A 26,396-nucleotide genomic window follows, 5' to 3' on the forward strand; every position below is an offset into this window, starting at 1 on the left:
TAAAATAAAGGCTTGGCATGCAATCAGCTGGCATTTGTTACTGATTCGTTTAATTAAAGCTTGTTAAATGCTGCCATCAGCATATATACAAATACGTACATATTTTATTTTTTATACATTAAGATGGCCCTTATTTTGCAATATGATTCGATACGAAAATACGAAAAAATCTAAATTAAATGTTGAAAATTTTATCAAAATCAAATCTAATTTACAGGTGGCACATTTCATGGTTTTTCACTCTTAGTTGTGAATTTTGTTGATACTCGTGTTGTGTGCCTGTAGGCAATGCGCTTGATTAAAGTGGTAAAATGGTGGATGTTCGTGATTCGAATCGAGTCTCAGTCAAAAATAATTGTTCTTCAAAGTACATAAGTCGTGCACAAAAATACGTTCTTTTTCCATTATTTTGTATCAAGTATTGCTAAAAAATAGCTTTGGAATTTGGTGGTCTGATGAATACAACTGTATTATCGCGTGGTCTACCTGGCCCATATAATATGCCAGCAGGAGGAATCTATTTATAGAATTTCGTCGTGAGCAAATAATGCTAATTGTTTCTTCTATTTCAAGACACTGCTTAATTGGAACATATGCTGGAAGTGGGGGCCTACGGACTACTGTACACGCAGCGAAAAAACATGGTTGTGGTAACCATAATCTAAGAGCAACATATTATTTTTGATTGTAGTCCAAAACATATTATGATCATTATTATTATCATAATATGTTTTGAAATTATCATATTATGATTCAAATCAATCATAATATGTTGTGGACCCAACCCAATGAAATCATATTATGATCCAAAGTAATCATATTATTATTGAAATTTATTTTTAGAAATACAAAATTTTATTCTTATAGGTTTTAGTTTTGAGGTACTAAAATCCCAATTAAAATATTATTAATAAATTCACTGAAATTTATTGTTATCCGCTGTAGGAAAGTTAAAAATAATATACGAATAAAACTATAGAATTACAGACACTCAAAATTTATTTGTAGAAGCAACATAGCTTAGACAAAAACCAACACTCACAAATGCACTGTAGTTCCAAATCAAAATCTAGGTGCACAAAATTATGAAAATCGGTATCTTCAGAATTTTGAAAAACTAAGTTTTTTCGGAAGCTGAAAATCTGTTCTCCTCCAATACAAATGGGTTTTTCAATTGAACATTTCGTTTTCTCGACAGAAGAGCCAGCAATTCAACAAATTTTGAATCATATTTTCGTTAATTTTTTTAATATTTTACTGATTTACTAAATTTGCTACATCTCAATTGTTTTACCATATAGAAATTCATACTTCAAAACATAGATAAACATTTATATAGGCTTTTACTAAGTGTATATCTTATATTTATGGGCCTCTTCATTTTCCTGTTATAGTCCTTTAAACCTAAATCTCAAATATACTGATATTTTTTTTTCTAAGATGTTATATAGCTTGCCAAAAAAAAGAGACCGTCGAAGTCCGTCCAAGGACTATATACATCATTTAAAGAAACTTCTGGGGAATGTCCTTGTAAAAAATTGTAGCCGCCAGCACCCGCCGAAATATTTTTTTTTTTAATTTTTACGGAATGGAATTTTTAGAAATATTTCTTTATTTATTATTGATTTTTATATATCTAGACCCTACTGTAACTTGAAATATAGTAAATACAGATCTTTTTAAAAATTTAGTTTCAGAAACACATGAAAACGTATTTTTTTATTAATGATTTTTTCTTCAAAAAAAGTTTATATTGATCTTTTAAACATTTTTTTTTGGAATCGTATATACCAATTCTATATAAAAAAGGCGCCAAATAATTTTGTCCACCTAGATTATGATTTGGAACCACAGTGAAATGGTGAGAAAATAGACTACTAAAAGTAAACATATTTTGTTTGCATCTTAAACATATTATGACTACGTATATAGAAACTTAACATTTAATGGTCGTACACAATAATAATAATAATTGGTCAATTCACATGGTATCTTATCATGTCATATTGTCATAATGTCCTAATATTTCACAATGCTTTTTATTGCTTTTCAAGCTAAAAATGTCCTAAAATAATACTACTCTGTATGCTATGTTTATTGGGTTATTGTAACCAACCAACAGAGACCTGCGCCGAATGCCAAAGAGTCGGTTAAGCCGAGCTGCTAAGTCGTGATATATTAGGACATTATGAAAATATGATTAATAAGAGACCTTGTGAATTGACCAAATATGTTTACCTATTTATCATTATTTAGTTGTCCGAAAAATAATTCCGATTCGGTAATTTCGATGAAAATATAAATGTTTACAGTAACTAAAATAATATATTGTTACAAAGAACATAGTATAGTTGTCGTAACCATGTCGAACAATGTTTTTTCTCTGCGTGTAGAAACAGTCAAAACGAAGAAGAGGAAGAGACTGTGTCCCACCTATTCTGCCATTGCTCGGCTCTTTCGAGGTAACGTATTCGGCAAATTCGAGGTAACGTATTCTTGGATGAATCTGACACGCATTCCTTCATCAGATAATCTGGTTGACTCACCTAGGAAAAAATGGATGTCGAATAAGTATGCTGCTGTTTACTTCGTGTGTGTAACAGTTTTGAATGAACCCAATTGAGCTGCTTGATTGGTTGCTGCCCATGGATCCTATTATAATACAGTGCAAATTTCCAACTTTGATGTCTTGGACAATTTTGATCCCAGATTTAAATGAGTAACCATGTCCAAGATATTCAAATTTACGAAATCTTAAATTAGCAGTCCAGACAATCCATCTGAAATTAAATATTAGCAAATAGTCGGAGAAATGTTTTTTTAAGAAATAGTTTCAAAAAATGTGTGACCAAAAACTGAATATCCTCGAAATTCAACAATTTGAAATGGGTCACCATGTTAGCCCATAATAGTTACAATCGATATTTGTAGTTGATTAGAACCGTAAATATTTTTAAATTTTATGAAATTTTTAAAAAAAAAAATTTGATATTTGGGAAGTGTGAAATAAGGGTCACTCTAGTATGCATGTGCAAATGGATAAAAAAGGCAATTTATTGCAAAAAAATTTACACATAAATAAATATATGTATGTAAGTATGTAACAAAACTTACACACAGTAAAATAAACTAGTACATGTTTGCACAAACGTATGTATATTAGGGTGGGGAGATTTTTTCACGTAAAATCGTATAGCAGAAACGCATTCTACGGAAAATTCTAACAAATTTTCCCAAGAAACCATAGGTCTAAAATCAAATCCTATCTTGCACATTTCTTCTTTTATCCAATGATATTTCAGTATATATTTTTGTTAATACTTTTTGTATTAAATAAAAGACGAAATGCTAGGATTTTGTTTTAGACCTATGGTCTCTTGAGGAAACTTTCTTTTTCTGCTATACGATATTTTACTTTTTGATCGTCCATACAAATCGACCCAGCCTAATGAATATAATATAAAAATGTATAAGATATGTATTTTTATAAAAGTACATCCGTTTGTATATATATTTCATTGTATATACATATATTATTTTAATGTATATGGGAAATATACATTGTATATATATATATACTGGTCTATAAACTATAAAACCACAAAACTATATATATATAAAAAAATAAGAACATTTTCCTTACTTACTTTCATGCACTCACATGTTGGCTTTTTAAATACATTTGCAGAGTATTTTTCAGAGAAAGGGATAAAAATGCAATAAAATATTAATACTTGCATAAAAGTGTGTGTCGAAATTGCAATATAAATATTTAACAAATTTCTTATTTGCTAAAGAAGAACAAAATTGCATTTAAAAGAAAATAAATTCTTTAAGTTTTGAAAGAAGTCAAAGTGAAATTTTATAATATTTTACTAGCTTCAAAAGGAATACATTTTTTCTGTCATCTATAAGACAAAATTTGTGCTCTTTTAGGAAAGCGATATATTTTGATGCCATACATATCCCAAAAGGAACTGCAGAACTAATGGATTGTCATAGCTTTTAGGCTATTGATAATTTGCTAAAAGTGTCACTGAGATATTGTTTATTTAAGGTAGATATACATTCTCCCATAGCTGCAGAACAAGACAGATCTTATAGCTCATAGGCTATTGATGATCTACACAAACAGCCTTGAGATATAGTATATATTTGCTAGATGAAGGGCAAATATTGGCCTCATTCCTATAATTTGGCGTGCACCTATATGATTTGGTGTGCACTCAATAATTCGCCACATTTTAAGGAACATGTCATGAATTCTAGGCCTCTTGTACATCTAGGGAATGTTCTAGAACAAAAATTCATACTCAATGAAATAATTGCAACTTACAAAAAATATGAATTTATGAACGTTTCCGGAAACCCTTACATTAAGGTTTTTTTGGAACAGGTAGTCAATCTCCATTTAAAATCGACCACTCCTTTGGACACCTTTTTTGTGCTCTTCAATTCTCTTTTAACAAGAGCTCAATATCTCTACACTGGCCTTAGCTCCAGGCAGTTTGGAGGATTTGTCTCTCTTGGTACAAATACCACATTATTGTTCTTGAACCACACAAGACCTTGCTTACCCTAGCGACAGAATGCCAAATCAGGCCAAAAATAAGTAGATATATTAAGAAGTCTTATGAATGGAAGCAGCCTCTTTTGTAAACATTCCTTGATGTAAATGTCGGCATTTATAGAGCCACTGCATATTGCTTGACATACCAAACATTTTTGGGAAAATTTTCTGCTTTTGGGTCTTAAACTTTTCTACAACATTCCCTTAAGCATCAGCAACATAAAACTATTGACCAGGAAGCTGCCAAAAATTTGCAGGAACATACGTTCTGTCATCCATAATGCAGCAGGTATAAATTTTTTTAAAAAAATTTTACTTCAATTTCCGTGCTCTGTCTTTGGCATCTAAATTTTTAGCAGAGTTCCTGTCAGGAACTTTTTGACCTTTGTATGTGTTTAAACCTGCATTGGCTTTAACTTTTCGTACCAAATAGTCTGAGTACTAATCTAACCGAACTGCTTTCATACCGGATGTGTTGGGAGTTCTTTTGAAAATGGTTTCTATTTATTGTTTTTAGAAACATCTTGTGGAGAACAGACAAATTCTCCCGATACTATGTAATAACATTGGAATTAGTTTGGCGGCAAACCATTTATTGATTGGCCAACCATTTGTAGGACCAACTTGAGGTTTCTTGAAAATATTTAATAATATTAGTACGTACTTTTTTCTCGTCACTCATTTTAATCAGATTAAGAAATGAACATAATTGACATAATAACTGATATAGTTTTCAAAGGTAACTTGGTTAAAAGTTTCAAGGAAAAACGTGTGTTAAGGTTTTTTTTACCTCACTCCTTACTAGAAGATAAAAGATAAATGACCGATCCATCTTTTTAAACAACATCAGAATTAATCATACAAAAAGTTTAGTTTCAAACTTAATGTCATGGAATGGGTAAAGATGCTCTTTACTACTGAGAGAGGGCCACTGAGAAGAGAATGGGGCCCAGCAGTAAGTATATATATATGAATAAGCCTTTTAATGTATTATATTTTATTGAATCTCCTGTAGTCCTAGAATTACGTTGATATAAGTTGCTAAAGTCAGGCAAGGATGCGTAGTTTTGCCTTTGCTATTCAACATTGTGCTTGACGTTATCATACGGAATGCAACTCGGACTAGCAGAGGAATAATATGGGGCCTCAATAAACGTCTTGAATGGCTTGAATATGCAGACGATATCTGCTTACTGTCATATAGCCACAGAGACATGGTATCAAAACTAAAGGCTCTAAAGATTTAAGCAGCAAAGGCTGGTCTAACCAACAGGTGGCATACCGAATATCAAGGACCAATCAAGCATTCGGCATGTTAAGTCCAATACGGAAATCAGTCATTATATCTTTCAACACCAAAATAAAGTTGTTCAACAGCTGTGTCAAATTCGTGTTCCCATATGCCAGTGAGACGTGGAATGAGCTACGACGTGACATAAATGCTGTGCCAACCGATGCTTGCAAAGAACTCTTCGGATATGCTGGCCTGCAACAATATCCAACGCAAATCTATGGAGCTTAACAAATCAACGCCCAATCCAGACAGAAATATTCAATCGAAAATGGCGATGGATTGGCCATGGATGGATTACGCAGGCCCACAGGAGACATAGCAAAAACCGCCATTGGCTGGAAACCCCAGGGTAATACCCGAAGAAGAGGTCGTCCATTGCATACATGTTGTTGCCAATCGAATCATTCTACCTTAGTAACCGAATTTTAAAATTGTGGCTACACTATTTTAGAAGGCGTAACAAAAGTTTGGTTGCTCCAACCGACTTTCTGTTGATAGAACCGAAAAATTCTATGTGTGCAATCGAATAATTCGATTGGCAACCAATTCGGTTGCTATTACGAATCTGTTTTCTCTGTGTAGGCGTCAACTTGAATGCGAGATAACGCAAAGCCGTCTTAGCTGGGGGGAAATCAAGTATAAATCATCTAACAGAACTGAATACAATCAGTTTGTGGTGGTCCTTTGTGCCTTATAGGAACCACAGGACATAATAATAAGGTTGTGGCGATATATAAATGAAAATATATGCAGCTATTGCAATATTTTTTAAACTAAAGATTCTAAGGGAATAATGGCCTTGTACGGATTTGCTGGAAAAAAAGAGAGCTGAATGACCTTTCGGACATTAAGTTTTATAAGCTTTATAATGTTTTTTTTTTGACGAAGATAAAGTTTTTCATCAGCGAGAACATTATATGTACAAAATTATTAATGTAATTATCAATTAAAAACAGATTTGTATTAGCAATTTTCTAACTGAAAAGTATTGTGATCAAATGCTAGAATACAGTTGCAAAAAGTGTATATTTTATTAAATTTAAATCTATACAAAGTTGCAGAAATACTTATGCAGGTTTCAAAGAATTTTCTTAAGTAATACTCGAAAACCTTTTACCAAGCAATAGTAGATGTTTTCAACAGAAAACACATCAATCTATTAATTGCAATATATTTTTCTTTTCTCCAAAAAAATAAGCTTTTAAAATCATCTCAAACAAATAACCCTACAGTCAGTTTATATATAAATTCCCCCAAAAAAAAAAAAATAAATACATTTTTATATTGCATCACACTAATCTGCTCAGAGAAAAAAAAGAAAACACCAACAAGAAAAATCCCATCCAACTCTTAAAATACCCAAAACCTATGGCAACTGAAAGTTTAAAATGATTCAACATAAAATATAGTATATTTATATTGACAGCAACCAAAAAAATAAAAATCTGAAAAAAGAAATGTGTCAAAGTAAGAGAGTGATGAAAAATAAGGGCTATTGTGCAATGCAGATACTCAGTTTTATTTTACAGATTTTTTTTCGTTTTTTCCTTTTCACAAACATATTGACACATACCAAAGCAAACAGTAAAGGACACATGAAGCAAAGGGATATACATATATTGTGTGTATAAAATATATACGAAATCCTAAAAAAAAACGCACAAACACTCACTGGCATAAAGGCAGTTCTTATCTACACAAACGTTTACAGAATTGCATACACACTTGCCTGTTACATTCAAATAATATAAAAATTTAAAACTGAAAAAAAGTGTGAGTACAGATACTATATATTTTGGGATATATGTAAGTGTATGTACAAAAACATTGGCGTTTGAGAGTTGCTGTAAAAGAAAGAATGAACGTTTGATAACAATAGCAAACGGAAAAGGGTGCCAGCGCAAATAGCAACTAAAACAAAAACCCTAAAACGAAGAGCTCTTAATAAAAAAATTTATATTTTTTTTTTTGCTGTTTTATCCTTTTTGATGTTTTTTGTTGCTATTGCTGTTATTTTTCTGTTTTATAACAATAATGGTAGCTGCAATTGTTTTATACGACAAACAAAATTTTAATACAACAAAGATAGAAATATCTAAAAATTTGGGGAACCAAAATGAACACACCCCCCCCATAAAAAAGTAAAGAATTTTGCAAAAAAAAAAAAGTTTATCAGTTAAAGTCACACAAGGCGAAAAGGTGAACACAGGTACTATGGGCTTGATTGTCAAATAAAAATCAATCAATATAGTTAAAAATGTTTGGAGTCATTAACAAAAGATCGTAATATTCATTTTTAATGAATATTCATAAGTTTGGCAGAATTTACAGTCATACTTCTGCATGATATTGTTCATAGCTGTCCCATACCAAAGTTCGTTGAATCTTTTACATTACCCCTACGATTTTTGGTATAAAAATCTCATCATGTGACCGCATGTAAATATATTCTACCACAAAGCAGCTTATTGGTGGTGAATACAGTGATTGAAATTATTTCTTTGAAATCTTACTATTCTATGATGTTTTTCTTAATGGAAGGATCCATTTTTAAACCTCTTCGACTTTATTGTCATCATCAGCTATTATAAATTTTGTAAAAATAAGCTAAATCGTTCAACATTTCAATTATTGTTCTCACTCGACTAAATTTTGGCGGCATTTAGCTCATTTTTTGTGTAAGCAAGTTTGTTTAAAGTTAAATTTTATGAAATTTTCATCTATTTTCTATAGTTTTCATATACATTTCATTTCAATGGGATTTGTAACTCAAAAGATATATAGTACATATGTTTATGAACCCCTTAAAAGCACCTGGTTTCACATGACGTATGATTATTATTTAATTTTCGGTATGATGAAAATATTGCGTATACGTAACTTATTCATATAGGAACAAAACTTGAGTATCCAAAACCGAAAACCCGTCAAATGGTTTTTTCATCTTTGTAAAATCCACCTGTTTCGGTTCTTTTAACTTTTCGGTTTTTTGACAAACCGGTTTTTGTTAGACGGTTAACCGGTTTTAAAGAATTATATTTTCTAAAGCTCATTCAGACATATTTAAGAAATACTTTGATACCATTTTTAAAAATATTGATTTATTTTATACAAAATTATAGCATTTGACAATATTTCGTAAAAGATATAAAATAATCGCATAAAGATAGAGCCTTAAGGATTCAAAAATGCTAAATTTCCGAAGATTTAGTACACAATGCTTAACACATTTTCTATTAGCGTCCACAAATAAAAATAAATTTTAGGAGACCTTTTTCATATTAAATAAAAATTTAATATAAACCGGTTAATCGGTTTTTTGAAAGCTAAATCCAACCCCGTTTTTTTAAAACCCGGTTTATTCAAAAACACACTTTTTCGGTTAAACCGGAAACAAAACGAAAAATTTCGATCAAAAAAAATAATTTTTCTTCATTCGATAATATTTGGTATGCATGGCCACATAAAATTTAAAGTTCGCCAGAATTTCCAAATTCGCTTTAGTTTGGTTTTATAGTTATAAAGTTCGTAGTTTTTAATAGATGCTTGCAAAATACCTAAAATAAAACTGTTGATAACTGCTAGTCAGATTTAGCATACATTTCTGATCTTATATTAAAGCTAAGAGATCGAAAATACCTTAACACATGTTCTTCATTAAAACTTTTAACCCTAATTTGTTTCTTTTGATCAAGTGCTTTAAAAAGGCATGTCAGATATTACGTTCAATTATGTTCATTTGCAGTTAATCTGATTAAAATGAGTGACTAGAAAAAAGCGCTTACTAAAATTATTAAATATTTTCAACAAAACCCAATTTGGTGCTATCAAAAGATGGCCAAACAATCAAAGGTCTGCCGTCAAACTGATTCCAATGTTATTAGGCAGTATCAGGAGAACTTGTCCGTTGATTGAAAATATGGCTCAGGTAGAATCAATGGTCCGCATGATGTTTTTAAAGCCAATAATTAGAAAACATTTTCAAAAGAGCTCCCAACACATCCGGAAGGAAAGCTGTCTGGTTAGCTCATTACTCTGACTATTTGGTACGAAAAGTTAAAGCCAATGCAGGCTTAAAAATATATAAGGCTCAAAAAATTCCTAACAGGAACTCTCCTAAAATTTTAGAAGCCAAAGAAAGAGCACTGAATTTGAAGTTAAATTTTATAAAAAAATATACCTGCTGCATAATGAATGAGGAAACGTACGTATGGAAAATGTTTCGCAGCCTCCGGGTCAATATTTTTATATTGCAGACAAATTTAGGACTCAAAAGCAGAAAATTTTCCCAAAGTTTTTGGCATGGTAAGCAAAATGCAGTTGCGGCAAAAGAAGCCAAACTCTTGTTACGAAGTGCTCTATAAATATCGAAATTTACATCAAGGAATATTTAAAAAAGATGATGGTTCCATTCGTAAGACTTCTTAAAGTGTCCACTTATATTTGGCATCCTGTCGCTATGATAAGCAAGGTTTTATGTGGTGCTAACAAGAATGTGTTATTAGCTAAGGCCAATGGAGAGATAATGTGCTTTTGTTAAAAGAGTATTGTGGAGAATGCACTGTAGAAAGCAAGGTTTTATGTGGTGCTAGAACAAGAATGTGTTATTAGCTAAGGCCAATGGAGAGATAATGTGATTTTGTTACAAGAGTATTGTGGAGAATGCACTGTAAAAACTTTAATGAAAGGGTTTCTGGAAAACGTTCTTAAATTCATCACTCTTTAGTAGAACTATAAAAATAATACTCTTTGTAAGTTTTAATAATAATTTCATTCAAATAAACAAAAAATCAAAACTGTAGGTTTAGTGCTTTCTTGTTATAACCTTCACCTTCGTGAGAAGGGTATTTGAAAAATTCCGTTTGTAATTTCCACAACATAATTTTCCGATAGACATGTCCTTCTGTGTGTTGAAATCAACTTTCCGAAGCCCCCAAATAACTTACAAACCCGATTCATACATCAGTATCTCCAGAATTCTTCCGGCTCGGTTTCTATTTAAAATCTGCTAAGAAAATCGGTCCATAAATGGCTGCGATATAAGGAAAAAACCAGGACAACCTCGATTTTTGACCTATATCTGGATTACTAAGTCATTAATATAGACAATATGGATATCTAATGATAGATATTTCAAAGACCTTTGCAACGACGTTTACAAGACCATAGTAAGTTGGACCTATAATGGGCCAAAATCGGAAAAAATATTTTTTAACTCGAATATTTTTTTTCACCAAAAATTTTATTTTCGCTAAATATAAAAAAAAAATTAAAAAACAAAAAAAAAAAATTTTAAATTTAATAAAAAAAAAATTTTAAAAAAATAATTCGAAATCTTTTTTTTTCCAAAAATTTAAAAAACATCTGGAAAAAAAATAAATTTTGTTTACCTAAAAATATTTAAAATGTTTATTTTAAAGTATAATTTGGTGAAGGGTATATAAGATTCGGCACAGCCGAATATAGCTCTCTTACTTGTTTTTTCATTAATTTGTTTACGGTGTTCTCATGTTTTAATATATTTGAAATATAGAGAAAATTCTCTTTTCAGCGAAATCAAAAACTTATAACAAAATTTTGTGATTTATTTATCCAACATACGCATTCTAGAAAACTCCTAACTATGAGCCAGTTTTGGAAATATATCACTTCCTTTCAAAGGCCAGCTATTTCGAACACACTAAACTTTTAGGCTACATCCAACCCATAGTGCACTATACTTCAAATAAAAGGTGATGCAATTTAAACGTGATACCGGTGCAAACAATTGTTTTCAATTTCTTTTTTTTTTTTTTTTTGTTATTTTTGGTGTATGTTCTCAGCAGTGAGATTAATTCAGTTTACTTTCGTGTAAAACAAAAGTTGGCTTAAATTTTTCCCATATCGCTTCAAATGACACAAGCATACAAACGAACACTTACACACACCCATTTACATATCCATAAGAGCACTCAACATGCACTGACCTTTTACCCGTAATAAACGAAATTTTTCGCGATTCTGTTGTTGTTAGTTTTATTCCACTGAGCAAGTATGTAATCGTATTCATGTGTATGTGAGCATGTTTGTTCTTTTGATGTGTTACATGCACACATCATGTCTCTCCCCTTTATTGTCTCTCAAGCTCTCCCTCTAACTCTTTTTCATATTCCTAGTAGAATCATAAAAGTTTTATGTAAAAACTACACACTCTTACGTGTGGTATATGTATGGATGTGACTGTAAATGTAAATGTAAAATGTGCATGTATTATTGGTATGTTTTTGTTAGTTGTACTATCAAACAACTACAACAAAAACAACAGCAAGTTAATTAAAACAAAACATTTTCAATTATAACGCTTTTGCACCCGCAAGGTTTTCAAATGTATAAAATGTTTGTACCTACATATCTGTAAACATTAGGGAGGCTTCGAGTTTCCACTTTTTCGTTGCTTTTAAAGGTAAAATGGTTTTGCGTTATCAAAAATGATGAGCATTTGAGCTAAATCGATTAACATTTAAATGTTGCATATTCTATTCAAATAGTGCAAAATGAAAGTCACCCTAATATAGATATAGAAATGTATAGGCTTTATTTCATATACGTATATTGTATAAAACACAAACACTTGCATAAAAGGATCTGGAAAAAACAATTGTAAAATACACTAGAAATTAAGGTGAATTTTGTAAATAAAAAAAATCCATATAAAGTGTCTCTTGACATTTCCACGATTGCTACTAAATGTCACTTTTTTAATTTCCTTTAAAATCATTTTAAAACTAGTTTAAAGCTGGCATTTAGTATCAGCTTTTGAAACGGCAACTAATATAAATGAAGCAATTCGACAATCTATAAACTAGTTCAACTCATCACAGTCCTTTGTTAAACAATTAACTTTTCCTAGCCTTAATTTTTATATTAAATTTTATAAATTTTTATTACCAAAAAAATATTGAATACCATTCAAAATGTTTTTTTTTTTTTTTCTAAAGCAAATAAGTATGTATTTCTTTTTTATTGTATTTATTTTATTTGTTATATTTTCAACAATTGCCAGAGATTTGTAAATATTTAGGTTATTTTTTTTATTGTTTTTTACAATATTTGTTCATAGCAACAATTTCAATTTAAACATTTATCGACACAAACTGTAGTAGGTGTAACTGACAAAATATTCTGGCTTTTTCTGGGTTTTAATATTTGCAAGTAGTGTTTTATATGCACTTTTTTTAGAATTTTATTTAGATTTTTTTTTTATTTTAACACCTTTTTGTTGAAATCAAAAATCAAGTTTTGTTAAAAAAAAGTAATATTGCAAATTGAATTTTAATTACAAAAGTTAAATCTATGTCACATATATTTTTGGGAAATTTTCAATAAAATAGTTTAATGCAAATATGGGGAAGAATTTTTAGGTCATGATTTTTATGTTGTATTTAATTAAATATTGTAATTTTTGCTAAAAAACCTATACTTTTAATTATTTATATATGTTGTTAACAAAATAGGACATCTTAATATTGTGCAGTTATTTTTTAAACTAAATTTATATTTTTTAAACTAAAGTCATAGTGAAAGTTTTCATACTTTAGGTTAAAAAATAACCAAACATTGGGACAATTTTAGTTAGAACATGTAACATCTACAGGATGTTGCTGTAAGGTTCAGTTCAGAGTATTAATTTAGAATTTGAATGGTTGAACTTAAAAATAGACTACAGACTGGACTTCAGACAATAATACATACTAGACTACATACTTGACTGCAGACTAAATTACAAACTAATACGAACTAAACTACGGACTAGACTGCATTCTAGTATGTAGACTACATACGAGACTACAGACGAGACTACGGACTAGAATACAGATGAGACTATATACATGACTTCAGACTAGACTACAGACTAGACTATAGACTAGCCTACAGACTAGACTAAAGACTATACCACAGACTAGACTACAAACTAGACTACATAATAGACTACAGAATAGACTAGAGACTAGACTAGAGACTAGATACTGGACTAGAAACTAGACTAGAGACTGGGCTAGAGACTAGACTAGAGACTAGACTAGAGACTAGACTAGAGACTAGACTAGAGGCTAGACTAGAGCCTAGACTAGAGACTAGACGAGAGACTAGACTAGAGATTAGACTAGAGACTAGACTAGAGACTAGACTAGAGACTAGACTAGAGACTAGACTAGAGACTAGACTAGAGACTAGACTAGAGACTAGACTAGAGACTAGACTAGAGACTAGACTAGAGACTAGACTAGAGACTAGACTAGAGACTAGACTAGAGACTAGACTAGAGACTAGACTAGAGACTAGACTAGAGACTAGACTAGAGACTAGACTAGAGACTAGACTAGAGACTAGACTAGAGACTAGACTAGAGACTAGACTAGAGACTAGACTAGAGACTAGACTAGAGACTAGACTAGAGACTAGACTAGAGACTAGACTAGAGACTAGACTAGAGACTAGACTAGAGACTAGACTAGAGACTAGACTAGAGACTAGACTAGAGACTAGACTAGAGACTAGACTAGAGACTAGACTAGAGACTAGACTAGAGACTAGACTAGAGACTAGACTAGAGACTAGACTAGAGACTAGACTAGAGACTAGACTAGAGACTAGACTAGAGACTAGACTAGAGACTAGACTAGAGACTAGACTAGAGACTAGACTAGAGACTAGACTAGAGACTAGACTAGAGACTAGACTAGAGACTAGACTAGAGACTAGACTAGAGACTAGACTAGAGACTAGACTAGAGACTAGACTAGACTAGAGACTAGACTAGACTAGAGACTAGACTAGACTAGACTAGAGACTAGACTAGACTAGAGACTAGACTAGAGACTAGATTAGAGACTAGACTAGAGACTAGACTAGAGTCTAGACTAGAGACTAGACTAGAGACTAGACTAGAGACTAGACTAGAGTCTAGACTAGAGACTAGACTAGAGACTAGACTAGAGACTAGACTAGAGACTAGACTAGAGACTAGACTAGAGACTAGACTAGAGACTAGACTAGAGACTAGACTAGAGACTAGACTAGAGACTAGACTAGAGACTAGACTAGAGACTAGACGAGAGACTAGACTAGAGACTAGACTAGAGACTAGACTAGAGACTAGACTAGAGAATAGACTAGAGACTAGACTAGAGACTAGACTAGAGACTAGACCAGAGACTAGACTAGAGACTAGACTAGAGACTAGACTAGAGACTAGACTAGAGACTAGACTAGAGACTAGACTAGAGACTAGACTAGAGACTAGACAATAGAGACTAGACTAGAGACTAGACTAGAGACTAGACTAGAGACTAGACTAGAGACTAGACTAGAGACTAGACTAGAGACTAGACTAGAGACTAGACTAGAGACTAGACTAGAGACTAGACTAGAGACTAGACTAGAGACTAGACTAGAGACTAGACTAGAGACTAGACTAGAGACTAGACTAGAGACTAGACTAGAGACTAGACTAGAGACTAGACTAGAGACTAGACTAGAGACTAGACTAGAGACTAGACTAGAGACTAGACTAGAGACTAGACTAGAGACTAGACTAGAGACTAGACTAGAGACTAGACTAGAGACTAGACTAGAGACTAGACTAGAGACTAGACTAGACTAGACTACAGACTAGACTAGAGACTAGACTAGAGACTAGACTAGAGCCTAGACTAGAGCCTAGACTAGAGACTAGACTAGAGACTAGACTAGAGACTAGACTAGAGACTAGACTAGAGACTAGACTAGAGACTAGACTAGAGACTAGACTAGAGTCTAGACTAGAGACTAGACTAGAGACTAGACTAGAGACTAGACTAGAGACTAGACTACAGAGTGTATGTAGCAAAGGAAAGGAATACGAAAAAAACAGACGCGATGGGAAGACGCTCTAGAGAAGGAAAACTATATAACTATAACTAACTAGACTAAGAACAAGACTATAGATTAGACTACGGAATAGACTACAGACTAGACAACAGACTAAGCTACAAACTAGACTTCATAGTAGATTATAAACTTGACTACAGAGTTAAGTGTGCAGAATAAATTTCCCTTGAGCAATTTAGCAAACTATTAAATTTTTCTAGCAATAGTGAAGGGCAAACTGGTAAAACATTAGAAACTTTTGTAGTCCTTACCACGTTTTGCTTAGTGGATTAGATTATATAAGATTAAAATTTTCCTCACAAATCTGATCCAACAATTTCGAAAGCACAACACACAAATTTAAATTGTACATCCCATAGACTTCTTGAAACTCTTAAGTTTAGTATTTTGGTTTATAACCCTGAAGCAATTAAATTATTTTTCCAATGTATGACAACGTGATGTAGGTTATGCAAATACAGAAACTTTGCAAACAAACAAACCTTCTACTTCCTATGCATGGCATGTGTTAATACCAACACTTTCAATGAACTGTAATTTTTTTTCTCTGATGCAATTGCAGTTGCAAAATCCATTTAAAATGCACACAGTTTTACAATCATACACTACTAAACTGCAGCTGGTTGCAGCATTTAAATCTGCATCTGCAGTGAGTGTGACACAACTGAGTCACAGTCTCATACAATACAGAATTTAATATACATAAATATGTATGCATGAATGTGTTCAGTGACAGAATGAAAATCTATATTTATAAAATATTTATATGTTTGTAAAACACTAAAAGATACTGATGAAGAGAAAAGGGATGGAGGTGCAGAAACAAACACCCATAAAGTTAGGCAGTGAGTGTGAGAGCATATAAATTGTGATTTAATGCATTGAGCAAAAAATACACATAAAAAGTGGTTTTCATTTCGGTTTTCCCCTTTTTTTCATTACTACGTTTTTTTTATTTTGGAATAAAATCAAAATAAAAGGAAATAAATTTAAAATGCTGCAGCTGATTGTAACAAACATGTTTCAATTTTGAAAAATGAACGATGAGCAATGATGACAATGTATTTGCAATATCTATACACGCACTCACAAACACTTAGTTACTTGCAAAAGCATTTGATTGGAATTGTTATAGAAAGGAAAACGGAAATGAAGGGAATAGACAAGAGGAAATACTTGAAAATAAGTAATCATAAATAAAATCACGTAACACGTAACTAAAAATGTAAATGTGCGCTTTTGGCAAAAAGTAAAGAAAAATATTGACAGTCATATAGACAAATAGTCAGCAAAAAGCTATAGAAGGAGATAGGTGTTGCAACCAGCTTTAAGCTAGAAAACCAGGTGAACAGGAATACACAATTTGCTTTAGTACATGTATTCCCGTATGCGCTACAGTGTGAGAAGAATAAAGGAAATGGTTTGATACAGGGAATATAATTAAAAAAACTGGTACTCAATTGTTTAACTTCGTCTTATGTTTGAAATAGTATTATTTTTTATTCCATAAAGAATATTGTCTTTATTTGAATCTAAAACATTTTAATATAGTAAACAATCTTGCTTGCCAACCAATCCATAGTAAAGCCTGTAAAAAAAAAATCGGTTGTGTAGCTGCTATTCCAGTCTCTAGTATAATCTTTAGTGTAGTCTCTAGTGTATCCTCTGTTATAGTCTATAGTGTAGTCCTAGTGCAGTCTCTAGTGTAGTCTCTAGTGTAGTCTCTAGTATAGTCTCTAGTGTAGTCTCTAGTGTAGTCTCTAGTGTAGTCTCTAGAGTAGTCTCTAGTGTAGTCTCTAGTGTAGTCTCTAGTGCAGTCTCTAGTGTAGTCTCTAGTGTAGTATCTAGTGTAGTCTCTAGTGTAGGCTCTAGTGTAGTCTCTAGTCTAGTCTCTAGTGTAGGCTCTAGTGTAGTCTCTAGTGTAGTCTCTAGTGTAGTCTCTAGTGTAGTCTCTACTGCAGTCTCTAATGTAGTCTCTAGTTTAGGCTCTAGTCTGTAGTCTAGTTTCTAGTCTATTATAGTCTCTAGTCTAGTATAGTCTCTAGTCTAGTCTCTATTCTGGTCTCTAGGCTAGTCTTTAATCTATTATCTAGTCTAGTCGCTATTCTAGTCTCTAGTCTGGTCTCTAGGCCAGTCTTTAATCTATTATCTAGTCTAGTCGCTATTCTAGTATCTAGACGATACTAGCGACTAGACTAGTGGTCTAGTCTCTACTTTCGTATCTAGTCGGGTTTCTAGTCTAGTCTCTAGTATAATATCTAGTGTAGTCTCTAGTGCAGTCTCTAGTGTAGTCCCTAGTTTAGGCTCTAGTCTAGACTCTAGTCTAGTTTCTAGTCTAGTTTCTAGTCTAGTATAGTCTCTAGTCTAGACTCTAGTCTAGTTTCTAGTCTAGTATAGTCTCTAGTCTAGACTCTAGTCTGGTCTATAGGCTAGTCTTTAATCTATTATCTAAACTAGTCGCTATTCTAGTATCTATTATCGTATGTATTCTAGTATCTATTCGGGTTACTAGTCTAGTCTATAGTCTACACCATTTCCAATTGTATTTCAGAAGTTTCTAATTGTATTTCAGAAATTTCCAATTGAATTTCAGAAATTTCTAATTATATTTCAGAAAATTCCAATTCAATTTCAGAAATTTCCATTTATATTTCAGAAATTTCCATTTATATTTCAGAAATTTCTAATTGTATTTCAGAAATTTCCAATTGTATTTCAGAATTTTGCAATTGTATTTCAGAAATTTCCATTTGTATTTCAGAATTTTTATTTTATACTTAAAAAGTTTCCAATTGTATTTCAGAATTTTCCAATTGTATTTCAGAAATATCTATTTGTATTTCAGAAAATTCTCATAGCAATACCAATGGATATTTCTGAAATACAAATAGAAAATTCTGAAATACAATTGGAAAATTCTGAAATACAATTAGAAACATTTTAAATATAAATTAAAAATTCTGAAATACAAATGGAAATTTCTGAAATACAATTGGAAAATTCTGAAATACAATTAGAAAATTCTGAAATACAATTAGAAAGTTCTGAAATATAATTGGAATATTCTGAAATATAATTAGCAAATTCTGAAATATAATTAGAAATTTCTGAAATATAATTGGAAATTTCTGAAATATAAATGGAAATTTCTGAAATATAAATGGAAATTTCTGAAATTGAATTGGAATTTTCTGAAATACAATTAGAAACTTCTGAAATACAATTGGAAATGGTGTAGTCTATAGTCTAGTCTATAGTCTAGTCTATAGTCTAGTCTATAGTCTAGTCTCTGATGTAGTCTCTAGTCTAGTCTCTAGTCTAGTCTCTAGTCTAGTCTCTAGTCTAGTCTCTAGTCTAGTCTCTAGTCTAGTCTCTAGTCTAGTCTCTAGTCTAGTCTCTAGTCTAGTCTCTAGTCTAGTCTCTAGTCTAGTCTCTAGTCTAGTCTCTAGTCTAGTCTCTAGTCTAGTCTCTAGTCTAGTCTCTAGTCTAGTCTCTAGTCTAGTCTCTAGTCTAGTCTCTAGTCTAGTCTTTAGTCTAGTCTCTAGTCTAGTCTCTAGTCTAGTCTCTAGTCTAGTCTCTAGTCTAGTCTCTAGTCTAGTCTCTAGTCTAGTCTCTAGTCTAGTCTTTAGTCTAGTCTCTAGTCTAGTCTCTAGTCTAGTCTCTAGTCTAGTCTCTAGTCTAGTCTCTAGTCTAGTCTCTAGTCTAGTCTCTAGTCTAGTCTCTAGTCTAGTCTCTAGTCTAGTCTCTAGTCTAGTCTCTAGTCTAGTCTCTAGTCTAGTCTCTAGTCTAGTCTCTAGTCTAGTCTCTAGTCTAGTCTCTAGTCTAGTCTCTAGTCTAGTCTCTAGTCTAGTCTCTAGTCTAGTCTCTAGTCTAGTCTCTAGTCTAGTCTCTAGTCTAGTCTCTAGTCTAGTCTCTAGTCTAGTCTCTAGTCTAGTCTCTAGTCTAGTCTCTAGTCTAGTCTCTAGTCTAGTCTCTAGTCTAGTCTCTAGTCTAGTCTCTAGTCTAGTCTCTAGTCTAGTCTCTAGTCTAGTCTCTAGTCTAGTCTCTAGTCTAGTCTCTAGTCTAGTCTCTAGTCTAGTCTCTAGTCTAGTCTCTAGTCTAGTCTCTAGTCTAGTCTCTAGTCTAGTCTCTAGTCTAGTCTCTAGTCTAGTCTCTAGTCTATTCTCTAGTCTAGTCTCTAGTCTAGTCTCTAGTCAAGTCTCTAGTCTCTAGTCTAGTCTCTAGTCTAGTCTCTAGTTTAGTCTCTAGTCTAGTCTCTAGTCTAGTATCTAGTCTAGTCTCTAGTCTAGTCTCTAGTCTAGTCTCTAGTCTAGTCTCTAGTCTAGTCTCTAGTCTAGTCTCTAATCTAGTCTCTAGTCTAGTCTCTAGTCTAGTCTCTAGTCTAGTCTCTAGTCTAGTCTCTAGTCTAGTCTCTTGTCTAGTCTCTAGTCTAGTTTCCAGTCTGGTATCTAGTCTGGTTTCTAGTCTAGTCTATAAGCAAGTCTCTAATCTATTATCTAGTCTAGTCGCTATTCTAGTATCTAGTATCATTTCTGGTGTAGTCTCTGTTCTCGTCGCTAGTTTCTATTCTAGTCTCTAGTCTAATATCTAGTGTAGTCCCTATTCTAGTCCAGTCTCTAGTCTATTATCTAGTATCGTCTCAGGTATAGCCTCTGTTCTCGTCTCTAGTGCCGTTTCTAGTCTCTAGTCTAATATCTAGTGTAGTCGCTATTATTGAGTCTAGTCCCTAGTCTAGTATCTAGTCACGTCTCTAGTCTAATTTCTAAACTAGTCTCTATTCTATTCTCAAGTGTAATCTCCATTCTGTCTCTAGTTTAGTTCCGGTCTAGTCTCTATTCTAAGATCTACCTAATTCCCAAATCTGTTTTCAGGTTGAGGCTCTGCTATAGTTTTTAATCTGAATTCAAAATGTTTACATTAAAAACTCATCATATAGAGTACTTTAAATTCACAGCAAATGATTATTTCTCAAGAAATCTCCTACCCCAATATTTACCCAGACCTCTTGAAAGCAACAATACCATGATGTTGTACTTATCAGCACTTCTTTCGTTTTCTCACTGATTATAATTGTATTGTGTGTGCTTATTCATATAGAATTATATATGTATAAATGTCTGTCTTTCCTCCGTACTTATATTTCCTGTTTTACAGGTAATATACTATAAGTGTGTATTTGTTGCAATGATTTTCAGTTTTTATTTTTTGCTACCAATAGCCTGAATTCCATTTTCATTTATACATAGCATTTTTTGTTGAGTTTGTTACGTTTTTTTCTCGTTTGCTTTCAGGCTGTTGCTTTACAATTTTTAGCATTTTTATTTTGCTTCCTACAAATATGCTTTATTTTTTTGTTATTTTATTTTCATATATTTAAGCAAACGATACGAAAAATATAGATATTTTTGCTTGTTGTTGTATTTTATTTTCTGTTTGTTTTTTGGTGTAAGTGTGTTTTTCTTGATATTGATAATGATAATGTGCAGGAAATTGCTGCTTTTGTGTGCCATAATGACGTTGATGTTTTTGGTTCTTTGTTGTTTGATTGTGTTTTTTTTGCATCTTTCTTTTTGAGTGTTTGTTTGTGTGTAGGTTGAAGATTGTTATTTTTGTGTTGTTGCTTTTGTTGTCTGAAGTATTACTTTCATGTTTGAATGTGTATAGAAGGGGTTTCAATCTATCAAATAAGACATCTGTTTTTCTTTATGTTTCTTAAGAACAATTTGTAAAAACAAATTATGTTTCTGTTTAGGTATAACAAATGATGATACATATTTTAAATACAATTTAATTATATTTTTAGAAATATAAAGTTCCAAATAGATTAACGTGTTGCTTTTTATAGCAAATGAAAAAAGAACAATCAACACTAATGCTTGCATTTGATAATTATGAAATATTTATTGTATTTGTATACCATTTTGAATTTTTTACATAATTACAGAACTTTGCAATGAATCTTTAATAATTTTCATTCGCTTTATAACTTTCCTGGAACAAGAGTTTCACATTAAATGCCTCACAGTTATTAACAGCTGACTGTAAATGCAGAGCAATAATTTTTCTTACTTTCTTTTCTGTATTTCCAGCTATACATTTCATATCAAACAGACCACAACTTTAATTTTAAGGTGGTCGTTATATTATTGACATTTTTCACTGCCATACATACATTTATTAATACACGTTTATTGTTTATTTAATTTTCATTCGTTTTTTCTCACTTTTCTTAATCCTGGGCCTTAAAATAATTACATTAAAGCGCTTTTAATTAAAAACACGCAGTCGCCTATAGGTAGTCAACAACAAAAAGGTTGCTGCAGCGATAATAAAAAAGGTAAAGATACACATTAATATGAGTTTGTATTATAGGGTGGTTAAAAAAGGGTTTCTTGAAAATATGAGAAATTGGATATTTCAAATTTTGAAATTAATGATTTCACTTTCATTGAGATATTCTTATGTTTCAAAATATCGTTAATCCGAAAAAAAATCACTCATACCACCAGTAGGCCAAAATGTGATTTTTCTGTACATTTGTCATACGAGTCGTATGAGTAATTTTTAATAGTTGAAAAATAATGAAGTCTATTTTTAGGAAAACCTTAGTTTTTTACACAAAAATAACTGCAATATATGCAATTAAATGTGATTCCTTTTTCTATGCTACATATTTTATTTAACAAAATTTATGTCTCTTTTTGTTCGACCCTTTTATTTTTTAAAATACTTTTAGTCCTTTTTGTCAATGTACACTCGTGGAAATTGTATGTGTACTTATAAATATGTGTGAATCTGCATACGTTTGTATGTCAATACTAGATGTTTATGCTATTGTATGCAATATAGTAGAGCAATAATATAATAAAGTCTATATGATTGTTGTTTTTATATGTTTTGTATTTCACAAGTCAATTGTGGATGAAAATATAGCAGGGATTTTGAAAAGTGAAAGAATTTAATACACATGAATTTTTTCCTTAAAGATTGTTGAAATTTTATTTTGCAACATTTGTAAAATAAGAATTTATTCCAAATATTGGCCATTCCCATATTTCTGGCAAAAAATGGATTCCGAGCCAAAAGAACTGCTCACCTTCAGGCAACAAATGGATTCCGAGCTAAAAGAGCTGCTCACATTTCGAGGTCAAGAACAAAACAAATCAATATCAGATACTCTGCTCCAAAGAGAAACAAATAGTAGTCGGACGGGGCACGGTCTGCACTATAAAGCGGGTGAGATAAAACTTCCCAACCTCTTCATTCTAAATACTTTTTTAACCGGTATTGCAACATATTGCCGAGCGCTGTCATGATGGAATATTACGGTTTGATGTCTGGTCGTATATTCTGGATCAGTGTTATAGTATTTCAACCCATTACTTGTTAAATAAAGTTTATTAGTTAGGAACTGTATCCAAGTTTAATAACGTAAACGATTTTCAAATGAGATACAAAAATAAAAGAAAAAAACATGAGATAAATATGCCTGTAATTCCTAAATTGTTATGTTATTAATAATTTAATTTTTAAAATAGGCCTGCTTAGAAATTTCCTACTGAAACTGTGCTAAAATTTCCAACATTGCTTAAAATTTTATTTATACTCGTACTTCTATGTAAGGCTCTCATGACATTCATTTAAAACTGAAATATAAAAACAGACACTCTTAAACACACCCATACACAAATATATGCAGTGACACATGAGAAAAAAAAGTCGTTATATGAATGTAATGAAGAAAAAACCACAAGTTTATGTACAACGATAACGTTGACGTTGATGTCGAAAAGGGAATAAAAAGCAAAAATTTCAAAAACAAACCAAAAAAAAAAAAAAATACAATAAAAACAAGTAAGAGTGCTCTATGTGGCAGTGTCGAATCATATATACCCAATATGAATAAAATATTTTTCTGATATCGGGGTCAGTTATGGACCGATAATCACAAATATTGTTAGAAATATTTAGGTTTATCTGGTTTATGTCAAATTTCATTACGATATTAATTATTACAAGACAATTATGAATATTCAAGTCATTTTCTGAGGTGGCTCCTGTATTAGGCAGATTTTCGTCATACCTTACAGTTTAATTTCAGAATACTTAGAGCTAATTTTAGCAAAATTTATTAGGATTGCCGCATAATCTATATAACTATGACTGCTCAAACAGTATTACTGGGGGATATTTGTACACACAGAGAAAAAATATAGTTGGGCATGGTTACTGTAACCATTTCAATATTGTTACAAGTTTTTTAACTATATTATAGTCACAGTAACCATTTACATGATTGTGGTAACCATAATATGGTTAACTTACGATTCACATGATTATATCAACCATATATATGGTTACAGTAAACATATATATGTTTGTGACAACCAAATTTGTGTAGATACATATATAAATTACACATTTATGACCGATAAAGTCCAATTTCGAGAGGACATTTGTATGGGGGCTAGGTGAAATAATGAACCGATTTCAGCCAGTTTCAATAGGCTTTGTTCTTGGGCCGAAAAAATTATATGTACCAAATTTTATCGAAATATCTTTAAAATTGCTACCTGTACTCTGCGCACAAGGTTTACATGGACAGCCAGCCAGCCAGACGTACGGACGGACGGACATCAGAAAGTGATTCTAAGTCGAACGGTATACTTTAAGGTGGGTGTTAGACCAATATTCTTGGGCGTTACACACATCTGCACAAACGCATTATACCCTCCCCACTATGGTGTTGTAGGGTATAAAAATCGATCCTCTAGAGCTGCCATATCTAAAAAACCATAAAAAGATATAGCGAAATTTAAAAAAAAAAACAAGTAAGAGAGCAATATTTGGCTGTGCCGAATCTTATATATCCTTCACCAAATTATACTTTAAAATAATTTTTTTTAAATATTTTTGGATAAACAAAATTTTTTTTTTTTTTTTTCAAAATTGTTTTTTAATTTTTCAAAAATTAATTTTTTCATTTTTTTTTTTTTCATTTTTATGACAAAAAAATGGACGTTACACACATCTGCACAAACGCATTATACCCTCTCCACTATGGTGTTGTAGGGTATACAAATCGATCCTCTAGAGCCGCCATATCTAAAAAACCATAAAAAGATAGAGCGAAATTTAAAAAAAAAAACAAGTAAGAGAGCAATATTTTTCTGTGCCGAATCTTATATACCCTTCACCAAATGATACTTTAAAATAATTTTTTTTTAATATTTTTGGGTAAACAAAATTATTTTTTTTTTTCAAAATTGTTTTTTAATTTTTCAAAAATTAATTTTTTCATTTTTATGACAAAAAAATTGTTTGATGAAAAAAAAAATTCAGGTAAAAAAATATTATTCCCGATTTTGACCCATTGTACGTCCAACCTAATATAGCCATATATATATCGTTACAATGGACTATGAAATTAGATATCATTAGATATCCATATTGTCTATATTAATAATGACTTAGTAATCCAGATATAGATCAAAATAGGCCAAAAATCGAGGTTATCCAGGGTTTTTACTTATATCTTAGCCATTTGTTGGCCGATTTTTTCGATTTTAAATAGCAACCGAGCCGGAAGAATTTCCGATATATTGATGTATGAATCATGTATGTTAGTTATTTGGGGGCAACGGAAAATTGATTTCAACATACAGACTTTGAGGAGTCGCAAATGAAAAATGTGTAAATTACAAACGGAATGACAAACTTATATATACTCTTGCCACTTATGGCGAAGGGTATAATCAATCAATAAACCTAAATATCTCTTCAACTAAAAGAGATAACCCACATATGTAATCACATATTATGTAGATCTTCTCAGGGACTATTTATGTTTTGAAATTCAGATCATAAATGGAAATTTCTTAACAATATCTCCAAAAGTTCCCGAGATACCGAATAATTTCCAAAAAAAAGTTTTTAAACCACAAACGGAATAACAAACTTATATATACCCATACAACTCATGGTGAAGGGTATATGTATGCATGTATGTCCTATGTGTTTGAGTAAGTGAGAATATCCTCCAAATACTTTACAATCATTTTAATACAACACCCAGCTCCCATTTTATTCCAAAGCAGATTCGTTATTGTATATTTCTACTGATTGCAGACGGAAATTAGTGCACATTAAAATGAATAAAAGAAGAAAGAACTGAAAGGAATATTATAAATGAAAGACAATAAATAAACAACAAATTCAGAATTGAAATGAAATGAAAAGGGAAAGAAAATCAGCGAAAATAAAACTGAATTAAAGAATGATTATATAACCTCAAAATATGTGTTTTTTATATGGATGGTTTTTTGTTAGTAAATAATGGTTGATAAGAATTAATTTTAAAGAATTATTTTTTTTGAATATCTTAACAGATTTAATTTAAGCTTTTCAAAACTGTCGCTGTTTAATTATAAATTTTAATTCAAATAAAATTCTACTTAATTTTACGATATTTCTTCTCAAGTTTATTTTGATTTAAAATATCCCTTTATATCAATATGGTCTCCTACTCTTTAAGCTCATTACAGTACAAAAAAAAAATAAAACTATTAACAATTATTTTTCATAACACTTCATCAATTACTCATATCCATTCTATTTAATGTG

Source organism: Calliphora vicina, chromosome 1, assembly GCF_958450345.1.
Source record: "Calliphora vicina chromosome 1, idCalVici1.1, whole genome shotgun sequence".
Classification (NCBI taxonomy): Eukaryota; Metazoa; Arthropoda; class Insecta; order Diptera; family Calliphoridae; genus Calliphora; species Calliphora vicina.